Source organism: Bufo bufo, chromosome 1 (genome assembly GCF_905171765.1).
Source record: "Bufo bufo chromosome 1, aBufBuf1.1, whole genome shotgun sequence".
NCBI classification, from domain to species: domain Eukaryota; kingdom Metazoa; phylum Chordata; class Amphibia; order Anura; family Bufonidae; genus Bufo; species Bufo bufo.
Genome location: NC_053389.1, coordinates 194,601,601 through 194,623,100, shown reverse-complemented (window position 1 = coordinate 194,623,100; position 21,500 = coordinate 194,601,601).

The window sequence follows — 21,500 nt, the reverse complement described above, 5'->3', positions numbered from 1 at the left end:
TACGGGAATCAATAAATTGTCATTGACCCTTTTAATCCGTACCATCGATTGAATGTGCCTTGTCAGGTCCGCGACTTCGTGATTACCCCTTTCAAGAGAAATGGTTAATATATCATCATCCAGAGTTACCTTTTTGATTTTATCCCTCTGGATGGTAATGATGTGAGCGGCACCATTAACATCTTCCTCGGGCTTACCATTCTTCAGGATTGTGACCTCCGGTGTTTGATTGTTCCTGAAATGCACTTCAATAGAGCTAGGTTTCTCTTCAATCACATGACAACTGCGTTGTGCTTGTGTGTTGCAAGAGTATTCATAGGCAATGGGGGCCTTCACCTGAGTCCATACTGCTTCATTAATGAAATCAATTATGGGACTCAATCTTTTTAATAAATTGATTCCTATGATCATCCGATCATATGGAAGATCCACAATCAATGTGGGATGTCTAATTGTTTTCTTGCCAATCTTAAATGTCAACCAGGATGTTCCTTTTACCTGTAAGGCATCTCCACCTACACTTATCAAAGATCCATCAAATGACCTTAATCGTGGCTTCTTTGATGTTAAATTCAAAATCTTTTGGAAATAACTGATAGATAAAATGGTGGCTTGTGATCCAGTGTCTATTAATCCTTTGATTGGTCCGATAAGTTCATTTTGGAGATATATCTCCACAAAGTATCGGCCATCCACCTGCAACAAATCACAGAGAAAGTTAGGATGTTTACCCATCTGCTGTCTGAGAGGTTGACCTCTTTGCAGCTCCGTGACCTCTGCATTCCTGAGTCTCCAAGGACAAGCTGGAGGAGCAGCGTCAGCCCCCCCTTTGGGACAAGCTGTGTGACACCACAAGTCACAGCTGGCTCACGGCTAGATGCTGGAACGATGGGATTACACACTGGAACAGACATCTGGTCATATGAATTGACATCATTAGACTGCAAGACAAATGACATATTAGACATTTCCCCCCTGGCCCTAATTTCAGGGTCAGAGGTACTGCAAGGAAATATTGAATTATGAATCACATCAGATTCTACCACAATCAACTTAATATCCTTACAGTGGCCTGGGTTCTGACCCGGCACAATTTGTTTTATGATGTTGAGCTGGGACCTGGAGTTGCCCCTAAAAAAGGCTCAGGCTGTTTTCCTGGAGATACCTGGGACAACTTTCTCACAATATCACTCAACTGGGCCACTTGTTCTGCCAGCTGATCAAACCTGTTTGGTCTGGGCACATATTGGCTTTGCTGGGCACCCTGGTTATCGGTAGGTGACCTACTCCTGGGTGAATTTGAGGATTCCTGCCTATCTTCCCTCTGTTGTCTGGGTCTATTATCCCAGCGCCTGTAACCCTGATAATTCCTATAGTTATAGGGCCCGTATCCCTGGGGGCCCCTATTGTAATAGGGACGGTAGTTAGACCTCCCATTACCTGAATTATTCCCCTCTTATCCATTAGTATTTTGGGGTTTGGTCTGTTTGGGCGGTCCTACCTGTTGTTGCTGGGCTTGTTGAGCAGGTCCTGTAGACTGAGGGAACCTTCGTGGCTGGCTTTCAAATCCCAAGCTAGGGTTTACCTTAGCTTCAGATACCTTTTGCTCTGGGGATTTTTTAAACCTTCTCTCCTCTGTTGCATGGCACTCACTGATATTATACAGCGTGGTGGCAGCCGTCACCAACCAATCCAAGGGGGCATCAATATCCAGATCTCTGGCTAAGTTCAATTTGATCTGGGTTGGCATAGCGTCATAGAATAACTGTTTGAATTCTTCGGATTCCCATTTTGGGGATCTATATGCCAACTTATAGGCATTTTTGAGGACAGAGAGGAATTCACGGGGACTCTGATTGGGTCTACACGTAAGGCTATATATGTCCCGTTTTGCAGCAGTGGTGGTTCGGTACGGTCCGAATTCCAATTTAACCTCATGCAAAACACTTGGCCAATCTTGAATGCCTCTCTCCCCAAATGAGGTAAAGTAATGACGATACTTATCATCAAATGCCCATGGAAGGAATCTGATCCTGTCAGCATCAGAGTATAATTTTAAAGAATCCATAGTGGATTCATACAGTTCCAAGTGATTGCCTATCTGAGAAGAACCTTTCTTGGAAAATTTGGATACTGTGGTATTCAAAAACTTAATTATGCTGGAGGAGCTCTGATCCTTATCTGAATATTGGGAATTTTTATTCCTAGAAACCACCTCAGCATATGTTGGTCGCCTGTGATCCTGTGGCAAGGAATAAGTCACATGCTTCCCCACACCACTGTCAAACTCACATGCACTTTCACAACTTTCATGAGACTTATACGGCACAGGTGATTTAACCCTAACATCTCTTCTCAGGGGAACATGTGGAGAGGAACTTCTAGGGGCTTCCATGTTATTGGCATCTAGTAAGGCGATTGCATTTTGGAATGCCCGACTCAATTGGGTGAATGCCTCCCGTGTAATCATGCCAACACTTTCAGGTTGCTGAGTATCTTGGATGGGGTCTGCTTTAAGAGCATGTGATGGCATGTCTGGATAGTAGGGAGTAAGACATGGAGGGTCAGGATATCCCACAGCGTTAGATGGATCCCTTTCAGCATTGACTATATTATGGGCTGATCCATCTGCCTGTTTAATTTTGGAATACTGGAGATATAAATCCTCTAACTCACTTTTTGCCTTTTGGTATGCATCATGGCTGTGACTAAGGTTGTACTCTAAGTCTTTGATCTTCGCTTCTGCGGATTGTAGTTCTGATTCTATCTTGAATACATATTTTTTTGTAGCCATTATAGATTCATACCTATCTTTGGAAAGGGTACTGACCGCCAACAATGCATACAAAACAGGTGGCAATGCACTTAAGAGGTGTTGGTCCCTCTTGGTATTATCATTTGCCAAATCCATATATGTCAGGTATCTATCAACCATGCCACCTAACTTCCATATATCTCCACATTCTTCATAGGCTCTTTCCAGTAGCTCATTAGTCCATTCATCTATATTTTTATCTAACTTCAAACAGGAATAAACATATTTGATAACCTTAGGGATTATCTTTCCTGGGTCAGATGGACTATCTGCTAAAACCTGGCCATTATCTGGGTCGCTGCCTGTTACACTCATGATTTTGATCAATAATCAATAACAACAACAATTTGACTTGCCAATAAGGATTAAGGAATATTTTCACTAATTGCACAAATTGGTTATAGAAATATCTCAATCAATCTCGGTGGGACCTCCAAAATATGTCGGGTATTTATTTCATATAAGATATGAAATCATAAAAATTATGATTTCATATTTTTATGAAATATGAAAAATTAAAAATTAAACATTTAAACGCCAGTTCTTTTATTGATGAGATCTAAAGTTAATTTGTGCAGATAATGAAACAGGGTGCAATTAATTATATAAAATATAATTTATTACAAATAAATACATGCAGTAAAAATGGCATACAAATGAATACAAGGATAATATCAAAATTGAACACAAGATGATGCTCCGCCATTTACGCCGGGCTCACCTAATTTAGTACACCAAGTACAATATAATGTTATTCAAATTATTATCAAATTATTACCAATTAGTATACTGATTATCAAAATATTATAATGTAACAACAACAACAACAAAACAATAGAAATGAATCTGTGGAAAATCCCTTATGCTCAATCAAAGAATATGGCAGTAAGAGACACCTTATAAATACGCCCATTGGCCTAACTACGGATAATAAAATCCGATCAGAGATTCCACTCTGATAGCAATATTACAGGAATTCTAATGATGTGCACGTTCATTAAAATTTCCCATAAAATTATTGTTTTAACACTATTGACCCACTAATAATGGGGTCTCAACTATATGCCAATTGGAGCGATTTATAATTACTGCAAATGAAATAGATCATACATTACCCCTGGCTTTGGGATAAAGAGCTTTTAGAATGGACCCAGCTTTCCAAGATTTAGATATGTCCCGTCCTGTGGTATGTTTCTGACGTGTGAAGTGATGCTGATGAATGAATCTTTGTGAAGTCCTTGTGAAGAAGTCCTTGTGAAGTTTTTCTTTTGTGAAGTGTGTGAAGTGTGTCCTGATCTCCCAAAACTGGATCAGATATTCCAATCCTTATCTATGCCCATCCCCTCTTGTATTAGGGATTTCCAATTAGATAAGGTGGGTGTGACGTATGTTAAACATGGGGATGATGTCATTTAATTGACATTCCTTAGAAACTTCTGCCCATCTACCACTTGATGGCACTGTTGTATCATATAACAATTTTAAATATTTTAAGAATTAACATATTATATTGCTTTATTATACCACTAAAACTTTGACCTTTCCCACCTTAAATCAATTAGGAGGGACTCTTTCTGACACTTTGCTCAGACTGACTGGCGGTATCAGAAGTTTCCCTAATCCCTGAATTTATGGGGCAGATAAGAGTATAATGGTTTTTCCTGGATTGTGTATCTTAACTGTCTCAGCGATTGAGTAATGATGTTTGAAATAACATCAGCTCCTCTAAAATAAACCCTATTTAAGAAAATTCAACTTAAACATTCTCTATATCCACTAGAATATATCCTCTCAGTGAGATACAGACATATAAAGATACATTAATAATATTTGGTTATAATACATCAATATCACATAGTATATATGAATCATTAACAAGTTCAAACGCTAAATGAATGCACACAGGAATATATATATATCTATATGTGAATATATGATAGATATCTGTTCCACACCAGATGTGTTTTATGGACGTCTCTTATCAGATCATGGTTTAGCCATGAAACACCCATTGTTCCTCAGACAGACAAGTTTAGAGAAACCAGTGTAGATAAATCCATGTCTCTAAACAATAATAAAAGTATAGTCTTCTCTATATATTCACTTTTAACACATTGAACTTGCTATGAACCCATCTTGGTTTTTTCCACGTTCATGCTGATCACATATTGTTAAAGGCAATGATCATCCATATTGAATATATCATCAGATACATTGTACACTTATGAAAATGCACAACACAGCGCTCAGCTCATAGCCTGGCTATTAGCTGAGCGCTGCGATTGGCCAGCGCTACAGCATAGGAGAAAGAGACGCCGGCAGGTTCCCCTGGGTGGAGCCTAACTACGAACATACCGGAGGCTATAACCGGAGAACGGAGCGGCGCCCGGGGATAACAGTAAGTGCAGGGAGATCCCTGGGCGCCGCTCTACACGTCTATATAGTCAGTTTAGATACTTTATTCGGGTGAAAGGTCCTCTTTAAACATTATGTCCAGATGGTATAGGACCCCGGTCCTACTGCATTCTTTCTTTCCTTCCTGCCCTAGCTCTTGCTGGAGATGTGGTCGCGAGGAGGGCAACATGTCCCATATCTGGTGGTTCTGCAGCAAAATCACTCCTTTTTGGGAAGCTATTAATGATCTGTATGACATGGTCAGCGGTAGCTCCTCCAGATGGACCCCTGAGGGCGCTTTGCTTTCCATGTTTCCTAGCTCAATCTCCGCTCTGAAAAAGGGTCTCCTGAGATTCTTTGTTCAAGCGGCACGCCTGGTTATCCCTAGATTCTGGAAATCCACTTCCCCCCCTCTCCCTAGGGACTGGCTTATCACTTTTGAAAAAATCTACAGAATGGAGGAGCTCTGGGCGGAGGACATGGGTAACTCCACTAAGTTTTTAAAAATGTGGACTCCTTGGATCCTGTTCAAGGGATCTCCTGATTTTATCACGTGGCTAAATAGAGATGTTGCCAGTTCCTAGGGAGACTACATCTTCCATGCAGAATTCCACTTTCTTTGCCTGCACCAATAGTTGCGCATTTACTAGGGAGTATTCCACCTACGGTCTGTGCAACTTGGGAATTACTCCACATTGCTCATTAAACCTCTACTTGTATTGTCAGGGAATCCCTTCCTTTTTCCCTCCTTTCCTTATGTGGTCTTGTCTTTGTTTGTTTACTTTTGTTGTGTAGTATAAGTTGGAGCTTTCTATATCTCTCCACCCGTAACTGGGATTTTGTGATACCTTTACAATGGAAGCTGGGATCACGAGTTTAATTTTCGCATCCATTTCTCTAAAATGTATTTGCGTACATTAAATGTGATCGTCTGAATGTATACAACTACTGTACACAGCCTCGATTTGTAATCGGGCTGTTTTCATTGTACTGCTCTTATATTGGCTCTTACTAATAAAAGAATTTGAACAACAAAGAATGGCAGATTTACAGGCAGATCGTGTAAAACCATCACCACCCTTTCTTTATAGCAGAATGGATTGTTTTAGCCCATTCATCACCAAACAGAACCGCAAGGATTACAAGAGATATGGACTAATATTTACATGTCTAAGTTCCAGAGCAATTCACCTGGAAATGTTAGAAGATATGTCAACTGACGCATTTATCAATACCTTAAGATGTTTCATAGCCATTAGAGGTACTGTCAGAGAGCTTAGATCTGACCAAGGATCTAATTTTGTCAGAGCGAAGAATGAATTGAAGAAAGCCCTAAAAGAGATCGATAAAGAAAAATTAACTGAGTATTTGTTAGAGAAACGGTGTAATTTTCATATGAATGCTCCACATGCAAGCCAAACAGGAGGAGTTTGGGAAAGACAAATCAGAACTGTAAGAAATGTATTAAGTTCAGTGTTGAAAAAGAACGTCGGAAGAATAGATGATACTTCACTTAGGACCATATTCTATGAAGTAATGTCTATTATTAACAGTCGTCCAGTTACAGTTGATAACATCCACGATCCAACAAGTTTGGACCCTTTAACTCCCAACCATCTACTTCACCTTAAATCTGATTACATACAGCCACCACCTGGCAAGTTCACCAAAGAGGATATACACTCACCTAAAGAATTATTAGGAACACCATACTAATACGGTGTTGGACCCCCTTTTGCCTTCAGAACTGCCTTAATTCTACGTGGCATTGATTCAACAAGGTGCTGATAGCATTCTTTAGAAATGTTGGCCCATATTGATAGGATAGCATCTTGCAGTTGATGGAGATTTGAGGGATGCACATCCAGGGCACGAAGCTCCCATTCCACCACATCCCAAAGATGCTCTATTGGGTTGAGATCTGGTGACTGTGGGGGACATTTTAGTACAGTGAACTCATTGTCATGTTCAAGAAACCAATTTGAAATGATTCGAGCTTTGTGACATGGTGCATTATCCTGCTGGAAGTAGCCATCAGAGGATGGATACATGTTCTCATTCTGTTTACGCCAAATTCAGACTCTACCATTTGAATGTCTCAACAGAAATCTGGACTCATCAGACCAGGCAACATTTTTCCAGTCTTCAACAGTCCGAATTTTGGTGAGCTCGTGCAAATTGTAGCCTCTTTTTCCTATTTGTAGTGGAGATGAATGGTACCCGGTGGGGTCTTCTGCTGTTGTAGCCCATCCGCCTCAAGGTTGTGCGTGTTGTGGCTTCACAAATGCTTTGCTGCATACCTCGGTTGTAACGAGTGGTTATTTCAGTCAACGTTGCTCTTCTATCAGCTTGAATCAGTCGGCCCATTCTCCTCTGACCTCTAGCATCCACAATGCATTTTTGCCCACAGGACTGCCGCATACTGGATGTTTTTCCCTTTTCACACCATTCTTTGTAAACCCTAGAAATGGTTGTGCGTGAAAATCCCAGTAACTGAGCAGATTGTGAAATACTCAGACTGGCCCGTCTGGCACCAACAACCATGCCACGCTCAAAATTGCTTAAATCACCTTTCTTTCCCCTTCTGACATTCAGTTTGGAGTTCAGGAGATTGTCTTGACCAGGACCACACCCCTAAATGCATTGAAGCAACTGCCATGTGATTGGTTGACTAGATAATTGCATTAATGAGAAATAGAACAGGTGTTCCTAATAATTCTTTAGGTGAGTGTATATGCTAAAAGGAAATGGCGAAGAGTTCAATATCTATCAGAACAGTTTTAGAATAGATGGAGAAAAGAGTACTTAGCCAATCTGGTGCTAAGAAGTAAATGGAAAAAATCCAGAAGAAATGTCCAAGTTGGTGACATAGTGTTAGTGAAAGAAGAAGATTTACCTAGAAGTCAATAAAAATTGGCTAAAGTTCTAGAAGTTCAAAAGGATGAAGATAAACTAGTAACAAGAGTGTTGTTACAAATAGGAAACTCAAAACTTGACAAAAAGGGAAAACGTCTCACTACTCCACTCAAGTTGGAACGTCCTATACAGAAGTTAGTTGTTCTACTTGAGAGTGAAAAAAGACACTTTGAAGTTGAGAACCTGATGGGAAATTCCTCAAATTCATGTTCAAGACCTACCACTAAGAACATAGAATTATAGGTAATTTTGGTGGGAGTGTAGCTGGCCAGCTAAGACCTGTCCTAGGTTGCTAATATAGCTTATATGTTTATACAGATAAACCTGCCTATAACCTTAATACAGTTCCTATGTTTGTGTGTTAAAGACAAAAGCAGAGTTATTTACAGTGACTTTATGTTTGGATGTCATATAACTGTTATATATATTGTATTCACAGAAGCAGAAAAGATAATATGCCTTTAAGATTCATTATATAATGTAAGGTAAGCTCAATGACACAGCAGAAACAACAGAAAGCATAGAGTTAAACTGTTGTTGATAGGCAGGAGTCTCGACCAATCACAGCTAGCCTCACACACAGCAAGAGTTTTGACCAATCACAGCCAGCCTCACACATAGCCTGTGTGGGAAATTCCCCTAGCAGGAGCTGCTAGAATCATTACACCAGAGGAGAGAAGCTGAACAGACATTCACTCCACTAAGAGCTGGGTTTTATAGAAACAGAGAGGCCAAAATAGGTATTTAAAACAGTTATATAATGTTCCTACTGTTAATATATGTCTGTGAAGGTTCTCATTTATCCAGGTCATGGTATATCTGTAAAGCATAAATCAAGGCAACTGGACTTACTGTAGATTTCTTTAAAACGTTTCACTCGTTCTTCCAACGAGCTTTCTCAATTCTGAGTGACTCAATTCTGGTATAATTACCAGATGTTGATTCAGTTACATATTTATTCCCAGAGAATTCTTGTACAGTCGCTCAGAATTGAGAAAGCTCATTGGAAGAACGAGTGAAATGTTTTCAAGAAATCTACAGTCCAGTTGCCTTGATTTATGCTTTACAGATATACTGTTAATATAGTGATTAGTACTGTATACTGAACTAGTTATATACAGTATGTGTTTACTTAGAGTTCCACTAATTGCAAACTACAAAGTTCACAATCCAAATTCAAATTCCATATTGCAATCCAAATTGCATACAATCATACCAGATCATACTCAACCAATCTGCAAATAGTTACTGCTATCTGCATACTGCAAATTGTGACCAAATTCAGCAAGTGAACTATTAGTTAGACCTCAGATATACCTCTCAGAGAGATCATAAAGTGCTTAAATAACTTAAAGTGAGAGTACAGATACTCAAGAGAGAAATATATCCACCATTTTATGTTGAATGACAAGATTGAACAGTTGAACCACCATCTTATGCATACCCCCATTTTGTGATACTTTATTCAACACGTGTTTTGTACATGGACTATCTGCTACGGAGACGGCAGTGTTATATGAAGAAAAGTTGAAGTTAATAAAGAAGTTATTTCAAGCATTTGGTGTGCTCTTTAAACCTATTGTTTCAATAGAATGGCGGTAGAGGAATTACAGAGTAATAGACAGTCAGGTTATTGAAGAAAATCACAGAAATAAGATAATAATGCACTTAGTAAAGTAGATGCAAGCATTATATATGGACAAAGTCCACACTCTGATATGATAATATCTGAGACACTTAGCCAATATATTTTGATCAAAACACATCTGAGCCCACCTACCAAGCGCCAAGGTGGTCTCAGGTCAGGCGGGTCCTACGCTAAACCTACCTAAGCCATTGGGCTTCTATGTTCAGGAGCGCAGATGCCGCACATATGGTGTGCTGCTCCTAGTCACCTCCATGTGCATCAAGCAACCAATGGGAGGAGGAGCAAGCAGTAGTGTTTGCTTGAGGGAGTGGCACCTTCAAGTGTGAATGCACACCTATTTTATCTTGGGAGTAGCATTCCTCTGCACTTTTGCCCTTCCTATCCAATAGAGCGCCTTGATTAGGTGGTACATATGGGGGTGCTTGCTCCTCCTCCCATTGGTTGCTTGATGCACATGGAGGTGACTAGGAGCAGCACACCATATGTGCGGCGTCTGCGCTCCTGAACATAGAAGGCCAATGGCTTAGGTAGGTTTAGCGTAGGACCCACCTGACCTGAGACCACCTTGGCGCTTGGTAGGCGGGCTCAGATGTGTTTTGATCAAAATATATTTGCTGAGTGTCTCAGATATTATCATATCAGAGTGAGGACTTTGTCCATATATAATGCTTGCATCTACTTTACTAAGTGCATTATTATCTTATTTCTGTGATTTTCTTCAATAATATGGCCAGGGACATCCGCACATTTGTATATCATACCGTGCAGGATGTTTTTATCTTAGTTTTTTTCTGTGATTTTTTTGTCTAGACAGTCAGGTTAGACTAAAAGTCAGAGATATCTAAATTCTTCTAATGCCACAGCACAAAAGGCACTTCATAGTGCTGCGCCTGCCACAAAATACTGATTGAGGGGTGCTATTGCTAAATATCTTCTTCCACCAAATACTTACTGATTGAGGGCTGCGATACACCTGCTTCCACAACATACTGATTGAGGGGTGCCATATACCTGTTTCCGCCAAATACTGATTGAGGGGTGCTATATACCTGTTTTCCGCCAAATACTGATTGAGGGGTGCCATTTACCTTCTTACACTAAATACTTATTGAGGGGTGCTATTGCTATATACCTTCTTCCACCAAATACTGATTGAGGACTGCGATACACCTGCTTCCACCAAATACTGATCAAGAGGTGCCATATACCTGTTTCTGCCAAATACTGATTGAGGGGTGCTATATACCTGTTTCCGCCAAATACTGATTGAGGGGTGGCATATACCTTCTTCCACAAAATACAGATTGAGGGGTGCTATTGCTATATACATTCTTCCACCAAATACTGATTGAGGACTGCGATACACCTGCTTCCACAAAATACTGATCAAGGGGTACCATATACCTGTTTCCGGCAATTACTGATTGAGGGGTGCTATATACCGGTTTCCGCCAAATACTGATTGAGGGGTGCTATATACCTGTTTCTGCCAAATACTGATTGAGGGGTGCCATATACCTTCTTCCACAAAATACTGATTAAGGGGTGCTATTGCTATATACCTTCTTCCACCAAATACTGATTGAGGGCTGCGATACACCTGCTTCCACAAAATACTGATTGAGGGCTGCGATACACCTGCTTCCACAAAATACTGATTGAGGGGTGCCATATACCTGTTTCCACCAAATACTGATTGAGGAGTGCTATATACCTGTTTCCGCCAAATACTGATTGAGGGGTGCCATATACCTTCTTCCACAAAATACTGATTGAGGGGTGCTATTGCTATATACCTTCTTCCACCAAATACTGATTGAGGGCTGCGATACACCTGCTTCCACAAAATACTGATCAAGGGGTGCCATATACCTGTTTCCACAAAATCCTGATTGAGGGGTGCTATATACCAGTTTCTGCCAAATACTGATTGAGGGGTGCTATACACCTTCTTCCACAAAATTATGATTGAGGGGTGCTATTGTTATATACCTTCTTCCACCAAATACTGATTGAGGGGTGCCATATACCTGTTTCCACCAAATACTGATTGAGGAGTGCTATATACCTGTTTCCGCCAAATACTGATTGAGGGGTGCCATATACCTTCTTCCACTAAATACTGATTGAGGGGTGCTATTGCTATATACCTTATTCCACCAAATACTGATTGAGGGCTGCGATACACCTGCTTCCACAAAATACTGATTGAGGGGTGCCATATACCTGTTTCTGCCAAATACTGATTGAGGGGTGCCATATACTTTCTTCCACAAAATACTGATTGAGGGGGGCTTTTGTTATATACCTTCTGCCCTCAAATGCTGATTGAGGGCTGCGATACACCTGCTTCCACAAAATACTGATTAAGGTGTGCTATATACCTGTTTCCGCCAAATACTGATTGAGGGGTGCCATATATCTTCCACTAAATACTGATTGAGGGGTGCTATTGCTATATACCTTCTGCCACTAAATACTGATTGAGGGCTGCGATACACCTGCTTCCACAAAATACTGATTGAGGGGTGCCATATACCTGTTTCCGCTAAAATACTGATTGAGGGGTGCTATATACCTTCTTCCACAAAATACTGATTGAGGGGTGCTATATAGCTGTTTCCGCCAAATACTGATCGAGGGGTGCTATATACCTTCTTCCACAAAATACTGATTGAGGGGTGCTATTGCTATATACCTTCTTCCACCAAATAATAATTGAGGGCTGCGATACACCTGCTTCCACAAAATACTGATTGAGGGGCGCGATATACCTGCTTCCACAAATATTGCTCTTCTCTACGGACTTAGGCAAATCGTCATTTAGAAAATGACAGGCAGAGGAAGAGGCAGACCGTTCCTTCGGGATGGTGGGGTTGGGCAGGTGCACCAGGCCGGGGCCTAAGTGGGAAGTTGGAGAAAGCGCATGAGATAACTTCAAAGGGCACACCAGTGTTGGTTGAGTGGCTCACACAGTCTTCCGCTTTTACACACTCCTCATCCTCTGTATTTGCACCCTTCTCACTCTCTGCTGTGTGCACACCCAAAGACACCACCACCACCACTATAGCCCCTCCACTCGAGTCAGAGGAATTATTTTCGTATCCATTCCCAGACCTTACCGATGTGCACCCATTCTCGTCATCGGATGGAGAAGAGGAACTAGCAACGGCCGCCACCCAGCGGTCTGACGACAGTACCCAGTTCAGCCCAAGGAGGATGGTCCCCGCTGTTGCTGCCTACTCCGAGATCTCTAATGTCAGTGGTGGTGAAGATGACGATGATGACGTGTCGATGGACGTCACGTGGGTGCCCACAAGAGAGGAAGAGGAGGGGAGTTCAGAGGGAGAGACAGAGCAGCAGATAGGGAGGAGAAGGAGGAGAAGCAGGCAGAACTCGCAGTGCACAGGAGGCAAAAAGCAGACTTCAAATGTATCTGGAGCGAGCCATCCACCATGCAAGGTCACATCTTGCACTCCCAGGACGCCGGCACATGGGCTTTTTTTGTAACGTGTCAGCTGCTGATAATAGTGTTGCCATCTGCAGCCTGTGCAGTAAGCCCAACACTCACTTAGGGACGACCGCCTTAAGAAGGCACCTGGTCTCCTATCTCCGAGCCCAGTGGGAGAAACGCCATCAGAACCCACAAAGCCACACTCCCGGCGCTCCACGTCCTGCTTCTTCTCCTTTTCCTCTCTCCTCCCATTTGTCCTTCACTCCACCTTCCACCATGCCATCGTCGCGTTCATTTGGCACAAGGCAGGCTTCCGTGGCCCAAATGTTCGAAAAATGATGACGCTGGATAATCTTCTTGCCCAACGGTTGACCGCTAGCTTGTCGGAACTGCTAGCCCGCCATCTACTGCCATATAAATTGGTGGACTCGTAGGCCTTTAGAAAATTTGTGGCTATTGGCACACAACAATGGAAGGTCTCCGGAAGGAAATATTTCTCCCAGAAGGGCATCCCTGAACTATATGTTCAGCGGCAAGTTAATATATCTCTGGCACACAGTGTCGGTGCCAAGATACATCTGACCACAGACACGTGGTCTAGCAAACACGGGTAGGGAAGGTACATAACTTTTACTGCCCACTGGGTGAACCTACTGACAGCTGTCGAGCATGTAACCGTCGCAACCGTGTGGATTTGGTGTTATCGTCACGGATTGCATGCAGGCCCGCCTCTTCTTCTCCTCCTCCTTCCTACATCTTCTCCTCGGCTGACTCCTCTTTTCCCACTGCTACCGCCTCTTCCACTGCACCCCCCAAGCTCCCCAGAACCTATTCGAAGTGCCAGGTGAGACGTTGCCATGCTGTGCTGCGGCTGTTGTGCCTAGAAGCCAAGAGCCACAGCAGTCCTGCACTACTTTCAGCTCTGCGGTCACAGGCCAATCAGTTGCTAACCCCGCTCAATTTGACAGTTGGTAAGGTAATGTGCCACAACGGTGCCAATCTGCTGAGAGCGCTGAAACAGGGCAAAATGACACACATGCTGTGCATGGCACACGTCCTGAACTTAGTCGTGCAGCGATTCGTTGCCCAATACCCCAGGGTCCAGGACGTCTTGCAGCAGGCCAGGAAAATTTCTGGCCATTTTAGATCTTAGTATACAATATAAATGTCGCACTAGGAAAACCCGGCCACCAGATAGGTGCACCCGTCAAATCGAGAACACTCACTCGATTAAGAAAAAGGGAACAAATGATAAGTATAGACAGAGCACTCAGTGGAGGAAGGGGTGAACATTGGGACCCCGAAACGCGTCTGGTGCTACATCCCCCACTTTTGCTGCACGGAAGGACTGATTACCGAATATCGACCGCCATTGACCAGAGGTGTGTTGCTTTGTGTCATTGATCAAGCCGTCGAGGAGCAGGAGCTGGAAGATGAGGAAGTCGCAATGCTGAATGAATTCCTAGGGGGGCTACTCCATCTGAGACAAGTCAGCAGGAGTCTAAAGAGGAGTCAGTGGAGGATGGTGGCTGGGGGGAGGAGGAGGAGGAGCAAGAAGAGCAGGCTTTAAACTTTTCCCGGATTCCTGGTGTTATCCGTGGCTGGGTGATGAGCAGGATCTAGGGTGCCCCACCACTTCCAATTTAGTGCAAATGGGGGTCTTCATTCTTCAGTGTTTGAAGAGGGACCCCCGTATCAAAAGCATAAAGGTCAAGGACCTGTTCTGGGTGGCAACGTACTTAGACCCCCGGTACAAACACAAAATGGTGGACATGTTAGGAGCATCACAGAGGGCTGTCAGTGTGTTGCATTTCCAGGCCTTGCTGCGAGAGATGCTGCATTCTGCTGTTGCGGGCACTGGCAGAGGAATTTCCACCAACAGCAAAACAGGTGCGGGTACCAATCCTATTGCGCCTGCAAAAAGAGGGCGGTTTGAAGATGTGTTGGTCACTTCGGATATGAGATCATTCTTGCAGCCAACCCATCGACAGCCGCCCTACGGATCCAGCCTCAGGGAACGCCTAGACCGACAGGCAGCCGATGTGAACGCTCCTAGAAGCGAGGAACCCCTTGAATACTGGTTGTACAGGCTTGAACTGTGGCCAGAGCTGGCACAATTTGCCATGGAACTCTTGGCTTGCCCCTGGTCGAGTGTCCTGTCCGAAAGGACGTTCAGCGCAGCAGGGAGGATCATGACCGATAAGCGCACTCGCATAGCTCACGACAGTGTGGACTACCTTACATTTTAAAAAATGAATGAGGCATGGATCTTGGAGGAATTCAACATCTGTGATGACCACGTGTTATTGAATTTCCTCATGCCAGCCCACACATATCCGCCATCACCCAGAACAAAGAATGGTCCTTGCCTTATGTATATACAGCGGCATAAAAGGCCTTTTCTGTCAGGTGAATGCCTAATTTTTGGGGCCTGTACTGGCCGACAGTTAAATATTTATCCTGTGACTGCCTAATATACCTTCAGCCACAGAATCCAAAGTTCTTTGCTGTCAGGTCAATACCTATTGGCTAATTTTTGGGACCTGTACTGGCCGACAGTTACATATTTATCCTGTGACCGCCTAATGTACCTCCAGCCACAGAATCCAAAGTTCTTTGCTGTCAGGTGAATACCTATTGGCTAATTTTTGGGGCCTGTGCTGGCCAACAGTTACATATTTATCCTGTGACCGCCTACTGTACCTCCAGCCACAGAATCCAAAGTTCTTTGCTGTCAGGTGAATGCCTATTGGCTAATTTTTGGGGCCTGTACTGGCCAACAGTAATTTTTTTTTATCTCTAGCCACATAATCACACCCCTGTCTCACTCCTCTGCCTCTCATTATGGTGGGGTATGAACCACGTTCACCATAAGGACCTTCTAATGTCACAGGGTCATGTGACTGTGCCCCCCACCCCGTACTGTGCCCCTCACCCTGTACTGTGCCCCCTAATACCCTGCATTGTACCATCTTACCACACCCTGTGCAGTGCCCCTAGTCATTCCCTATACTGTGCCCTCTTATACTCTTTTATCCTCTCACGGTATGGCGGTGTTATCCAGTCAATGTATGGCTGTGGTATCCAATAACTACATGGCCATAACTGTATCCCTTTCCCTACCCACGCCATCCTATTTTATACCTGGCATGAGCAGGAAAAATATGCAGATTGTGGTCATGACCACCTAATTGTATTATTATTTGGGGGTAGGGCTAATATCTTTATATTATATAGATTCTAGTGTATTATACTGTGCCCTGTATTTCCCAGTAGAAAATGATCCTTGGGAAACACAGTCCTCATCCCTGACCACCAGGACTAGGTAGCGCTCTGTCAGTACATGGCGGTTTACTCTCTCTGCCACACTGCTCCGCTGTGTACTTGTGCTATCACGACCGGCGTGCTGATCAATACGTGACGCAAAGGGAGGGAAAAGGGAAGGCCCTGTCTAAGGGAGAGGGAAAGATGGTGACCCCTAACTCACCTTGAGGCTGGCACCTGACTGCCCTGACGTCCCTAGACGGGTTTTTCACCCGTACGCCGATCACGTGCCTAAACCCTGGCTTTCCTTAAGATGAGCCCTAAGTAGTGAATAGGGCAGTGGGAACACTAGTCCGCACCACTAACACTAAAGGGAAACACCAGGGAGAGGACAGACAATACTCACGAAACATATAGGCCCCTTTCACACGAGCGAGTTTTCCACACGGGTGCAATGCGTGACGTGAACGCATAGCACCCGCACTGAATCCTGACCCATTCATTTCAATGGGTCTGTGTACATGAGCGTTGTTTTTCACGCATCAGTTCTGCGTTGCGTGAAAATCGCAGCATGTTCTATATTCTGCGTTTTTCACGCAGCCCTGGCTCCATAGAAGTAAATGGGGCTGTGTGAAAAACGCATTGCATCCGCAAGCAAGTGCGGGTGCGATGCGTTTTTCACTGATGGTTGCTAAGAGATGTTGTTTGTAAACCTTCAGTTTTTTATCACGCGCGTGAAAAAGGCATCAAAACGCATTGCACCCGCACGGAAAAAACTGAACAACTGAACGCAATCGCAGACAAAACTGAATGAACTTGCTTGCAAAATAGTGCGAGTTTCATTGAACACACCCTGAACGCATCCGGACCTAATCCGTCACGCTCGTGTGAAAGAGGCCACAGTCCCAGGTGGGCGACAACAGCGGACAACAAAAGACCAACAGGGATCCAACCAGGAATAACAGCTACACAGCTCCAGTGGGTCAATATAGAAGTCCAGGCAGGAAGCTCTATATCTAGCAACCAGAGAAGTGGGAGAGGGAAATATAAAGAGGTTGGGAGTGCCGGACAAGAAACAGCTGAGGAGAAGAAGCTACGGATCCCTGAGTCAGACAAAAAGGATTGCAAGGCAAACACAGAAAGCTACCATTAAGTAACAGCGCGATCTTTAGACATAGAGCGTGCAGCCACCCGCTGCGACTTCCTGACCCCGGGTATAACGGAGTCAGACGTGGCTCTTGACACCCTCGTGACAGGTGCTTTTTCTGACACTAGGGCTGGGTTCACATCCTATTTTTGCCATTCATTTAATGCATACCAAAAATGTATGGGTTAACAGATGCCTCAGACTGATGCCGTACAGTGGAGTCCCTTCAACATACAGTTCCATGGTAGAAAAATTATTTACGTTAACGTATGCATTTTTTTAATGGACATTTTTGAGAGTTTCCCTTTAAGACGCATAAAAATGGCTCTTGATTAAAATACATATTTTTTGTGGAAAATTTTTGCAATGATCCCCCTCTGGTATATTACTGTCCATGTTGTGGGACTATTTGTGTACTTCTAGTAAGTGTTTGCTGGCTGCAAATATGACCTGAAGGTTTTTCCGGTTCGCCTGCTATTAAAGTAAATGGGGCCCGCCGCGAACGCGCGTTTGTGAATCGTCCTGGCCGATGTTTGTCCATCACTACTGGTGAGCTCTGAAGCCTGTTCTTAGGACAGTGACATCACGTGATTGGTCATATGGCCTAGGCAGAGCTCAGTCCCATTCAAGTGAATACCAAGCACAGTCGCTACACATTGTATATGGCTGTGCTTGGTAAGCTGTGAGGAGACCACCTCTGCCTCTTCAAGCAGCTCAGTGGTGGCGGCACAAGGTGTTGAACCCCAATAAACACATATCAATGACCTATCCTGCAGAGAGGTCATCAATATGGTACTCCCAGAAAACCCATTTATTTCACTGCACCTTAATAATCAAGTAATCCTGCCGCTGTGCAAGGGGAAGCGACCTGGTTGTAAAAGGCTTGTAGTCCATAAGAAAGACAGAGGCTATCAGTAAAGACAAAACTAATCGCCCAAAGCGCGTGAGCATCTTTTGTGAACACCATTTAGGTTTGTAATGGATTTGAAAATAAGTTTGTCAATTTTATCTCGAGTGCCGGAGAGCTTCGTTTGGACTGAACCCATGCTCCAGCAGGTGCCATATGTACAGAGATTTTCTTGCCTAGAAGGATTGGATTGGGAGAGGTATAAAGCTGGCCATACAATAGATATTTCAGACACCTGTTTTTGGAACCACTTTTCTTTAAAGGAAACCTATCAGCAAAAACCACCCCAAACCGCCAGCAATACCTTCAAGTAGCCGGCAGTGTGTTTCTAATGATGATTTTCTTCCTACAATCAGATGCGGTAAAAGCAGGAAAAACTTTATTTTATCCCCTGGGCGCACTATTTTCGAGTCACGGTTGAAGACAAGGGGGCAGCGGCCTCCTTACTTCAAGTCAAGGTAACCACGCCCCTTCCCTGCCCCTTTGACTGACAGCGCTTATGCAGAGAGTTCGGCTTGCTTTGCCGAACAGCCATCTATCAGTCACAGGCAAAGGGTTACCATGACTTGAAGCAAGGAGGCCGCTGCCCCCTTGTCTTCAAGCGTGACTCGAAAAATAGCGCACTCAGGGGATAAAAGAATTTTTTTTCCTGCTTTTACTACATCTGACTGCTGGAAGAAAATCATCATTAGAAACACACTGCCGGATACTTGAAGGTACTGCTGGCGGTTTGGGGTGTTTTTTTGCCGCTGACAGGTTCCCTTTAATGTTTGCCCCTCTGAAGATTGTTGCTCAGGACAGCAACGTCGTAAGTTAAAGCAACAAATCTCAGATCGATTTCTGCCTTATATGTGAGCTCGGCCTCTATTGTTAGGCAATAATGACTTTCCGAGCATTGCCATAGACCAACCCTGATGACAACCAAAAAAAAATCATTATGTCAGCTTAAGATTTTTACACATCTTCAGTTGCTGTGCCTTAGGCCTCATGCACACGGCCGTTGCCCGTATTGCGGCAATATGCGGGCACCGATTGTGTGCTCCCCGCATCAAGGTAATCCGGAGCTGCGGTGCAAAACGGAGGCACGGAACCCCACGGAAGCACTACGGAGTGCTTCCATGGTGTTTCTGTCCGTGCCTCCGCACCGCAAAAAAACCCAAACTTGTTCTATTTTTTTACAGTGCGGATGGATCACGGACCCGTTCAAGTTGATTGGGTCTGGATCCGTCGCAGCTGCCGCACGGATGGGGCCAGTGCATTGGGGACCGCAAATTGTGGTCCCCAATGCACTGAACGGCCGCAACAACAGCCGTGTGCAAGAGGCCTTAATGGAACAAGTGGAAACTTTCAGCGCTTTCTGGGAACTAAGCATTTTGTGGCAATGTCATTTCACTATACTGACATTATAAGCACCTAGTTTTAGCCAGTGGCGGTCCCAATGAAGAGTCAGTAATTTCCCTATGCTGCTTAGGAGTCCCTGCTCTGACTCCTTTTATCCTTTGAAGTCAGAACTATTACACTGTCCTGTGTTTGGGAGGTATCCTCATTCAATTTTTTGTATTTAACTTTTATTCTGTCTCTTCTTTTAATATTGTCACTTGAACAGTATTCTTGGAGACAGCCATTCTAAGCAGTGAGCCACAGAGCCCAATGTTATTAACCCCTTAGGGACACAGCCTTATTTCACCTTAAGGACCAGGCAATTTTTTGCAAATCTGACCAGTGTCACTTTAAGTGGTGATAACTTTAAAACACTTTGACTTATCCAGGCCATTCTGAGATTGTTTTTTCGTCACATATTGTACTTCATGACACTGGTAAAATTAAATTTAAAAAAAATCATTTTTATTTATAAAAAAATACCAAATTTAGCAAAAAATAAATAAAAAATTGCAAATTTCCAAGTTTCAATTTCTCTACTTCTATATTACATGGTAATACCTACAAAAATAGTTATTACTTTACATTCCCCATATGTGTACTTCATGTTTGGATCAATTTGGGAATGATATTTTAATTTTGGGGGATGTTACAAGGCTTAGAAGTCAAGCAAATCTTGAAACTTTTCAGAAATTTTCAAAAACCCACTTTTTAGGGACCAGTTCAGGTCTGAAGTCACTTTGTGAAGCTCACATAATAGAAACCACCCAAAAATGACCCCATTCTAGAAACAACACCCCTCAAGGTATTCAAAACTGATTTTACAAACGTCGTTAACCCTTTAGGTGTTCCACAGGAGTTAATGGCAAATGGTGATAACATTTCATAATTTAGATTTTTTGGCAAATTTTCCATTTTAATCCATTTTTTCCAGTAACAAAGCAAGGGTTAACAGCCAAACAAAATGCTATATTTATTGCCCCGATTCTGTAGTTTGCAGAAACACCCCATATGTGGCCGTAAACTACTGTACGGGCACACAGTAGGGCGTAGAGGGAAAGGTGCGCCGTATGGTTTTTGGAAGCCAGATTTTGCTGGACTGGTTTTTTGACACCATGTCCCATTTGAAGCCCCCCTGATGCACCCCTAGAGTAGAAACTCCATAAAAGTGACCCCATCTAAGAAACTACACCCTCAAGGTATTCAAAACTGATTTTACAAACTTTGTTAACCCTTTAGCTGTTGCACAAGACTTAATGGAAAATAGAGATACAATTTCAAAATTTCACTTTTTTGGCAGATTTTCCATTTTAATCCATTTTTTCCAGTAACAAAGCAAGGGTTAACAGCCAAACAAAATGCTATATTTATGGCACTGATTCTGTAGTTTACAGAAACACCCCATATGTGGTTGTAAACTGCTGTACGAGCACACGGCAGGGCGCAGAAGGAAAGGAATGCCATACGGTTTTTGGAAGGCAGATTTTGCTGGACTGTTTTTTTTGACACCATGTCCCATTTGAAGCACCCCTAGAGTAGAAACTCCAAAAAAGTGACCCCATTTTAGAAACTACG